General features: G+C 36.9%; 1 pseudogene across 1 annotated transcript; it reads left to right on the plus strand.

Moving 5' to 3' along the window:
* The first annotated feature begins 2,074 nt into the window (after nt 1–2,074).
* Nucleotides 2,075–2,909, plus strand: LOC308632489 (transcription factor JunD-like; annotated as a pseudogene). Its single transcript has one exon. The product of its transcript is annotated as a transcription factor JunD-like (transcript).
* The last annotated feature ends 7,011 nt before the right edge of the window (nt 2,910–9,920 follow it).

A 9,920-nucleotide genomic window follows, 5' to 3' on the forward strand; every position in this document is an offset into this window, starting at 1 on the left:
AATCTTCCCTAGTCCCTTTGATTGTGAATTAGCATGTGCACATCAGATAAAATATTCAGCGCTTGGAACGTTTCTGTTGGCTTATTTAGCTTAGCATGGTATTCTCAAGTTCCATTCATTTGCTGGCAAGTGGCATAATTTCATTCTTTTAAGGATTGAGTAATATTCCATACACACACACACACACACACACACACACACACACACACACATATATATATATATATATATATATATATATATATATATATATCACATTTTATTTATTTATTCTTCTGTTGAAGGGAGCTAGGTTGGTTCCCTAGTTTAGACATTGTGAAATGACCTACTCTACATTGATGTGGCCACCAGCAATGTATGAGTGTACTTTCTCTCCCATATCCTCATGAACACTATTATTGCTTGTATTCTTGATAATTGCCATTATGACTACATTCTAGTGAAATGAAGTATTGAAATAGTTTTGATTTGGATTTCTCTAATTGGTAAAGATGATGGTCTTTTTTATATGTTTTTTTGATCAATTGTATTTCTTCTTGTATGAAGTGCCTGTTCAGTTCCTTAGTCCATTTATTGATGGGTTATGTCTCTTTTTGGGCATTAAGATTGTTGAGGTCTTCATATATCTTGGAGATTACTGCTCTATTTGATGTGTGTGCTGTAAAGATTTATTTTTCCATTCTATAGGCTCTCTCTTCATGTTATAGATTGTTTCCTTTGCAGACAATAAGCTTCTTAGTTTGAATCCATCCCATTTATTGATTCCTAATTTTACTGGTTGTGTTTTAGGAGTCTTGTTCAAGATCTCAGATCCTAAGCTAACATGTTGAGGATGTGGATCTTCTTTTTTTTTTTTTCTGTTAGACACAGGGTCTCAGTTCTCATGTCTAAGTCTTTGATCTACTTTGAGTTGATTCTTTGAGCAGAGTTTTAATTTCATCTTTCTACATATGGGTTTCCAGTTTTCCCAGCAGCAATTGTTGAAGAGGCTATCTTTTCTCCAATTTATGTTTTTGGCACCTTTGTCTAGTATAGATTGGTCTACATGTCTTTTGATACCTTTTTTTCCAACTATTTTTCTGTAGTATAGTTTAAGTTCTAGTATTGTGATGCCTACTGATTCACTCATTTTGTTGAGAACTGCTTTGGCTATTGTGGCTCTTCTATTTTTTTCAAATTAATTTCGTGTTTGCTTTTACTAGTTTTATGAAGAATGTCTTTGGGAGTTTAAAAGGAATTGCATTGAATCTGTATAACTATTTTGTTAGAATGGCCATTTTGACTGATCATTCTGCTTTTCCAAGACAATGGGACATCTTTACCTCTTCTAAGATCTTAAATTTCTATCTTTAGTATTACTTAGTTTTCATTGTAGAAGTATTTTTCCTGATTTTTAGATTGATTTTGAAGTATTTTATTTTATGCTTTCTTTTTTCGTTTTTGAGGCCATTGTTAATTGGGTGGTTTTCCTAAAATTTTTATAGTGGATTCACTGCTTAATTATAGAAATGCATTTCTTTTATGGGTGTTTATTTTATATTGTGCTATTTTGCTAAATTTATTTATTAGTCAAGAAAGTTTTCAGGTGAATTTTTTTTTGATTTTCTAAATATAGAAGCATGTCATTAGAAAAGAGTGATAGTTTGAGTTCCTCTTTTTCTCTTCATTTATCTTTAATTCTTTCATCTAATTGTTTTGCATAGTGTTTCAATGATGATGGAGAATAGAAGTGGCAAAAAAGGGCATTCTTTTTCTTTCTTTTTTTTTTTTTTTTTTTTGAATTTTTAGAGCGAATGCTTTAAATTTTTCTCCCTTAAGAATAATGTTTCCTAGGAGCCTCTGCCATTGGATGTCCAGGTGCAGCTGCTGCTGCCTGGGCGAGAGCAGAGTCAAGTGTAAGGTGGTGGGGGGCGTGGATCCTCAGGGAGGCCAGGCCACTCCCCCACCGCCTGGGCCAGCTTGGTGGGGGAGGCTGAGGATGGAAACACCTTTCTAGGGCGATGAGGCACTGGGCCAGTGGCAATGGCTGCAACTTAGCTTCCGGGCAGCCTGTTCCCCTGAGGCCCCTGATGGCATGGCCAGAAGCAGCAGTGCCACCTATGCCCCCACTGCTGCAGATGGCGCCCCAGCGCGGTGCCCTCCATGGCCTGCTCTCCACGCTGAAGTGGAGCTGCTCAAGCTAGCCTCTCCTGAGCTGGAGCGCCTCATCATCCAGTCCAACTTGGGCTGGTCACCACCACGCTGATGAGCACGCAGTTCCTCTGCTCCAAGGTGGTGGCAGCCAGGAGCAAGAGTTCATGAGGATATTGTCAAGGTGCTGGAGGATTTGCACAAGCAGAACCAGCGTGGTGCGGCCACCTGCAGGAGAACCCTCTGTCAAAGCATTGGAGGCACCCACACACTGCAGAGAGCTGGCCCTGGCCAGAGGCGCACCAGAGGCACCCGTCTAACAGATCTGAGCAGCTATGCGGGTGGCGCCACTGGTGCTGGGGGCGCTGCAAGGCCCGCCTTTGCTGCCTGGCCCATTCACTTCCCACCATGCCGCCCCTGGCGCACTGGGGCCTCTATGCCTGGCCATGCTCAAGGACAAGCCTCAGATGATGCGTGTTGTGCCAAGCTTTGGTGAGAGCCCTCCGCTGTCACCCATCCACACGGACATGCAGGAAAGCATCAAGGCGGAGCCCAAGCGGCTGCTTAACAGCATCGTAGCCTCCAAGTACCGCAAGCATAATCTGGAGCTCATCTAGTGCCTGGAGGAGAATGTGAAGACGCTCAAAAGCCAGAACACTGAGCTGGCCTCCGATGTGAGCCTGTTGCGCTAGCAGGTGGTGCAGCTCAAGCAGAAAGTCCTCAGCCACTTCAACAGTGGCTGCCAGCTTCTGCCCCAGCACCAGGTGCCCGCGTACTGAGCCTGAGCTCGGGGCGCACGCGTGACCCCCTCCTTGAGGGGCGGGTTGGTGGGGGGCTTGGGCTCCCAGTACTTGGAGAGGGTGTGGCCCTGAGGACACCCTCCCTGAGGATGCCCAGGACATGAAGAGGGCATGGTCCCCAAGGATATCCCCAGGGGTTCCCAGAACTTGGAGAGGCCACCCTGGACTTTGACAAGCTGAACCCCCTGCTCCTTAGGGGCGGAGCACGTGACGCCCCCTTCACGCTGGCTCTGTTCCCCCTCGAGCTGCCTCTGTTGCCCATGCTTCCCTGTGTTGCACAAACCAGAGCGCCCTGCCTGCTCCTGTGTAAGAGGGCTCTTGGGGAGCAGCCTCCAGCCTGCCTTTTCTTTTACTTTTTTTTTTTTTTTTTTTTTTTTTTAACCTTTGGAAGAGAGAAGAACAGAGTGTTCGATTTTGCACTATTGATGTTTCTAATAGGGAACAAAGAGTTGTGTGTGCATGTGTGTTTTCTTGTGTTTGTTTTTGAAAGAAATGCAAAGAAGAAGAAAAAATACTATGCCTTTTCCTTTCTCTGTCTACCCCCTTCTGTCCTTCTGACACCCCTCCCCCCTGCCCTTTTGTTCTTTTGTTTTTGTTTTTGTTTTGCTGTGGGTCCACATTCCTGTTTGTAATCCTTTGTTCCCCAGTTTTCTGTTTTCAGTATAAGTTTCCCTTGTGTTTAGGATAGACAGCTTTTATAGTGTTAAGATATATCTCTACACTACATAGTTTTATAGTGTTTTGATGATGTATTTAGTGAAATGCTTTTCCTGCAATTATTGAGATAATTTTCTGATTCTTGCCTTTACATCTATTTACTTAAAAAATGTTTATTTATTTCCATGTGTTGAACCAACCCTGCATCCCTGGGACAAACCCCACTGATAGTGTTGTAATATCTTTTTAATATGATTTTGTATGTTGCTTGCCATAATTTTAATGAGAATTATTACATCTCTGTTCATCAGGAATACTGGTCTGAAATATTATTTCCTTGATTTGTCCTTATCTGGTTTTTGCATCAGGTTGATATTAATTTCATAGAAGGAGGTTAGAAGGTTTTGCTGTGTTTTATTTCATAAAATAATTTTAGAACAATTGGTATTCATTCTTTTTTGAACTTCTTGTAGAACTGGGCTGAGAATTCCTCTGATACTGGGTTTATCTTAGTTGTTAGGTTTGTGATAAAGCCTGGCTTGGGAGAATTAATGTAGTACACTCAAGACTTCATGCTTTAGAGGAGAAATGACTACTCTAACATTAGCTTGCTTTGACAAATGTTAGTCATCAAAAAACAATATATTTTTAAGTATTTTTTTTTTGTTTTTCCCAAGAGAGGACTGACACCTCCAAGACTCCTTTCTTTAAAAATATGTGTGTGGATTGGCTAGCTTCACTTTGCATAATCTGCTCTAATGCCATCCATTTCCCTGGAAATTCCATGATTTTGTCATTTTTTAGTGCAGAGTAATACTCCATTGTGTATAAATGCCACATTTTTTTTCCATTCATCTATTGAAGGGCATCTGGGTTGCTAGCCAATCCCTAAAAAACAAATGCCAAATGTCTTCTTTGATATAATGAGAGCAACTAAGAACAGAACAGGGAGGAAGAGCAGGAGAAAAAGATTAACATTAAACAGAGACATGAGGTGGGAGGGAAAGGGAGAGAAAAGGGATATTGCATGGAAATGGAAGGAGACCCTCGTTGTTATACAAAATTACATATAAGAGGTTGTGAGGGGAATGGGAAAAAAAAGGAGAGAAGTAAATTACAGTAGATGGGGTAGAGAGAGAAGATGGGAGGGGAGGGAAGGGGGGATAGTAGAGGATAGGAAAGGTAGCAGAATACAACAGTTACTAATATGGCATTATGTAAAAATGTGGATGTGTAATGGATGTGATTCTGCAATCTGTATTTGGGGTAAAAATGGGAGTTCATAACCCACTTGAATCTAATGTATGAAATATGATAGGTCAAGAGCTTTGTAATGTTTTGAAAAACAAATAAAATGTGTGTGTGTGTGTGTGTGTGTGTGTGTCTCCAGAGTTTTGTGGTCACTTAGTAAAACTGCATTAAATAACACAGCCATGAATCCAATTTGAGTATTTTACTCAAGGTTTTTAGCCCACATCTTAAATTTTTGATCCAAACAACACTTAAGGTAGTTATAATTTCTATCAGTCTCTACATGGAAGTATGAAATGATGGGATAAAATATTTTAACAATCTAACTCCCCAATATTATCAAATTTATTTCTAATGGAATTTAGTGTTATTCATACTCTTGACATAATGCTCCTGAAATAAAGGTAAAAAGCTTTGAAATAAATAAAGCACATGAGGATAAGTCAAGGGAAGTGACAGTCCCGTGGGAGCAGGATTAAGATCATGAATTGCTTCTGAATTAAAAGTTAAGTTCTATGAGAAGTGGAATCAACATTTTTCATGTGTTTGTATGTGTGTATGTGTGTGTGTGTGTGCATGCGCGCATTGGGATAATTACTACACTAAAATATTTAGGTGTTTGTAAAGTAGGAGAATATAAGATATGATCACAGTGTTAAGAAATAGGGAAATAAGGGAAGCACTATCATAAACATCATGCTGAATTTAGCTGGAAATCCATATGTGAAGCCTAGAGATGTTTTGTAGAAAGTAATAAAGTTAAGCAAATAGAACATCAGTTCTCTTGCTGCTGAGGACAGAGTAGAAGGCAATAGTTTACACACATATTTTTAATAAATTCAATAAAAATTCTTCATTTCAAGGGAAACTAATAAACCAGGCTGTGTTAGAAGAAACTGTCAAGTTCAACTTGTTAAACTGCCCTTCACACATCTATGACTGAGAAGGGAAAATGACTATTTCCCATGAATAAATTCAATAATAACAGAAAGTTTTCTCAGATAAATGGCTACACTTTGAATAATGTTGCAGTATTCATTAACTCTGGTGCCTCATCTAGAATAGTCACTCAGTGCCTGAAAGACTCATGGGTACAAAATAGGTACCCAGGGCTTTGAGTTTTCTTCAGGAAAAAATTTTCTTTTTTTCCCAAGCTTTGGCCATCCTGATATCAATGTATGGATTGAGATATTTGGGGCAAAGTTGTACTCTGATGATCCAATTATCTTTCTCCTTTAAAATTACCAAAAAAAAAATCTATAGAAAATGCTTACTTTAAGAGTAGAGGAAGGAGAATAGGGAGAAAGAGAAGGGAGAGAAGGGGAGGAACTGGAGCCTGAAATGGAGTAAATTATATCCCATGCATGTATGATTATGTAAAAACAAACCCAACTATTATGTACAATAATACAAACAAAAAGTATTAATGTAGGGGTGAAGTTGGGATTCAGTGGTAGAGCACTTGCCTAGCATGTATGAGATACTGGGTTTTATTCTCAGCACAACATATAAATAAATTAATAAATAAAGATCCATCAAAAAAAGAAAAAGAAAATAAAATGCTTACTTTACCTGAACACCCAAAGTCTGCTGTCATTCATGAAATGAATTTAAATTGTCTTAGAAAAACATTTTTTTCTTTACAGTTTTCAGTGAACAAAATCATCCTTTGGTATTTGGGTAAAAAATAAGTAAAAATTTATTTGAAAGTTTAAATATTTTTCAAGAAAAGACAAAATAACTTTAAATTAGCATAAACTGGTTTTATTACAGAAAAGTCAGTAATGTGATAGAAAATAATTTGGCTTTTATTGCTGTTGTCATGTTTCTTTTTCTTTCTTTTTTTTTTGTTCTGTTCCTAGCAAAACAATGTAAGGCCTCTCTCTATACCCCAGATATGTATGGCTTGGTGTATAAGAATATAAATTTTTATAAACCCCAAACTAATGTTTCATGTGAGTGTGTATACTCTTACAATATATTTTTCAGGTTTTTCAATTGAAAACAATTTAGAGTAATGACACCCTATATAAATGGATATGCCTCTCATAGAGCTTTATTTTCCAAATGACTAGTTTCTGAGAAGTAAATATGAAGAGTGAACTGAAACATCTTCTCTTAGAAAGAAATCAAGGAAGGGATGGAAAATGAGAAATAAGAAGAAAATAACTAATGAAATGAGGAAGGAAGAAAGTAGACAAGAAAGAAAGGAAGAAAGAAATTTGACTAATGGTTTTTCTCATTCGGGAATGGAGATAGGTTAAAGCACCTTCATCCTGAGGGAGCCAGTTTTTCTTCCAATTTTCCCTTTCAATTGTAGTCAATCTTCTCATTCTCTCACCCTCATCATATTGAATATTTAGCAGATACACATTGTCATTATGAACCAATCTGTGCTTGGAGATAATTTCTTCAGCTACTGTACAGTCCAGCTTAGCCATGCGCATGTAGTTTAAGAACTGTGAAAAAAAAAAAAAAGTTGATGTCAATCATGCAGGATTTTCTCTTTCCCATTCTAGAAACCAAAATAAGAACCTCTTTTCTGTTAACCTTGTCTGAGAAATGTAAGGGAAGGTCCTGTCTGGCCCTGATCATGCCCAACTCTACTAAATATTGTTGTGAGCATAATGGAACTTGATCTGGAAAGATATGACTCACAGACCATATTATCTGTTTCTGGTAGGTTAGTGTTAGTAACTACCATAGCTCAGAATTGGAAGATCAACATGGGAAGTGTTAAGTATTTTTAAAAAATGGAGAAAGATTATGGAGCTCTCAGTATCGCTAAATGCCTATTATTCATCTGATCAATAGGACTGTGTTTCTCAGTAATATCCCCCACAATTTATCTGCTTCTTAGTGTGTATCAGCAAACCCCTTTACTTGGACTATCTTCATTTATTTCAACCAGAAGTATGTTGGGTAAGAAAAAGAAAGTAATCTCATTTTATAGGTAGCATATTGGAAGTGAGGTGGACTTATAAAATATATCAGATAATTTTCTCATGAATATGAGTTTGATAAAATAAGTTTAGAACATCTTCTCCTTAGTGTTTAATGATTTACTATCTATGGAGCAGAGTGATAAATAATTATTTTTATTGATGTATAAGCATCTTTTTAATGTAAGGTACTAACTAATTTATTCACTAAGGGCTTATGTTCACTGTTCTCAAAAAAGATAATTAAAATAGAAAAAAAATAGATTTTCTTGACTTTTTTGTTGGAAAAGATCAGCGACACTTCACAAAAAAATATATACAAAAAAAGATAAATAAAAGAAAAAGAAAGAAAAGGTTATTGGAAATTATTAATTATCAGTACAAATTTTATGGTTGAGGGCCAGTTCGAGGGCCAGACATTTTTGAGGCTAGGAATATCACTGAGCCTTCTTTGATTGTTTTAATAAACAGAGTTTATTTTAAGGAGAGTTGTAGATTTACAGAAAAATGAATCATATAGGACCATGTTCCCTTATGCCTTCCCTGTTCAGAGTTTCTACTTTTTTTGTATATTACTGAGAAATATTTCATGTAAATACAAAATCAAAATATTTTGCCAATAGTGATGGTACTAAATAATTATTAATGGCAATGAATAGTTTAGTTATATATTAAAAAATAATTTTACAGTTTTTAAAGCATTGAGAAAGAATAATGTCAATTTTCACCATGATGGCATCTTACAGAGTAGATTCACCATGCCAGAAGTCCCTCTTTAACATCTACTCTGGCTGATTTCTTGGCAATGTTTACCATTTTTAATGTTTGACTTTTTCAGAATGTCATAAATTTGGAATGACACAAATATGGCATTTTAGACAATATAGTCTTTCTGGCAATATGTATTAATGATGCCTCCACGTGTTTTCATGTTTGATAGTAAATTTCATTTTATTGAATTTTTTGAGTGACCCTCCAGTGTTTGGATGTATCAAAGTGTTTACATTAATAACAGGTAAATGGCTACTGAAATCTCTCTTAGCTGCTTTCTTTTCTTGGCAATCAAGAGTGAAGAAGCTGTGGACCTTTGTATCTGGGTTTTGTGGACACTTGTATGTGGATGTAGCTTTCAATTCCATCGAATTAACACTGAGAAATACAATTAGCGGGCCATATTAAGTGTATATTGTGATTTTTAAGTAGCTACCAAACTGTCTTCCAGAGTTGCTGTCCAATTTTGCTATCTCAACAGCAATATATGAGAGTTCCTCTTGTTCCCTATCTTTGTCAGCTTTTTATATTGTCAGGTATAAAATTTTATAAATTTTTATAATTGTGTTTAATTGGTAATTTCTTTTTTTTCTCCCCAAAACTATTTATTATACCCAACAATTAGAACAATGCCTGAATTTAACATGCTCCAGCAAGAAAATTAGTAATCCATTAACTTGGATATTTGAGGATGAAGAAAATGTTGACATGCACCATAATTCTACCTTGAGAAAAATTGTTTAAGACATGGCTTATGCATTGTATCCTTGCAACTCAGCACAGGTGGGCAGGTAATAAAGACATCTATAGAGTACAAGCCTGTTCACAAATTATAATATTTTTCTTATCACATTACATATTTATTGATCATCAGGCTACTGAGCAATTTTATTTTATTTGGCACAGCTTTGTCAAAAGTCCTAGCTCAACAAACTACTCTGGGAATAGGTAAAATATACTCTTATTCAGTGTCCCTGGTTTCAGAGACAGAATAATATAGCCAGAATAGAAAGGGGGATGCTATTTTCTGGGAGCAAGAGATTAATATAGCTATTAATTTTTGGCACCATCAAATCAGATAATAGCTAATGGTGGGAGACGGGGGGCGACGGGGGGGGGGACGGGGGGGTTCCAATGTATAAGTCAAACCCAGTAAAAAAAACAAATGTGTCTGTCATGGATAGAGAGATGACAGGAAAAGAGCATTTGAATAGTCAGCTTGGATTAAATCTATGCAAGATTCCACTACTTTCAGTCTATGTAGTGTGTCCTAAACATATCAAAGCAAAGCTAGCATTCAATCATGCATCTTTATTGCCTTATTTTAACATTTCTCCAATTAAAAGGGTTACATCTTTATTTTAAAATC

This window comes from Spermophilus citellus (genome assembly GCF_964194105.1).
Source record: "Spermophilus citellus genome assembly, chromosome: 13".
NCBI classification, from domain to species: domain Eukaryota; kingdom Metazoa; phylum Chordata; class Mammalia; order Rodentia; family Sciuridae; genus Spermophilus; species Spermophilus citellus.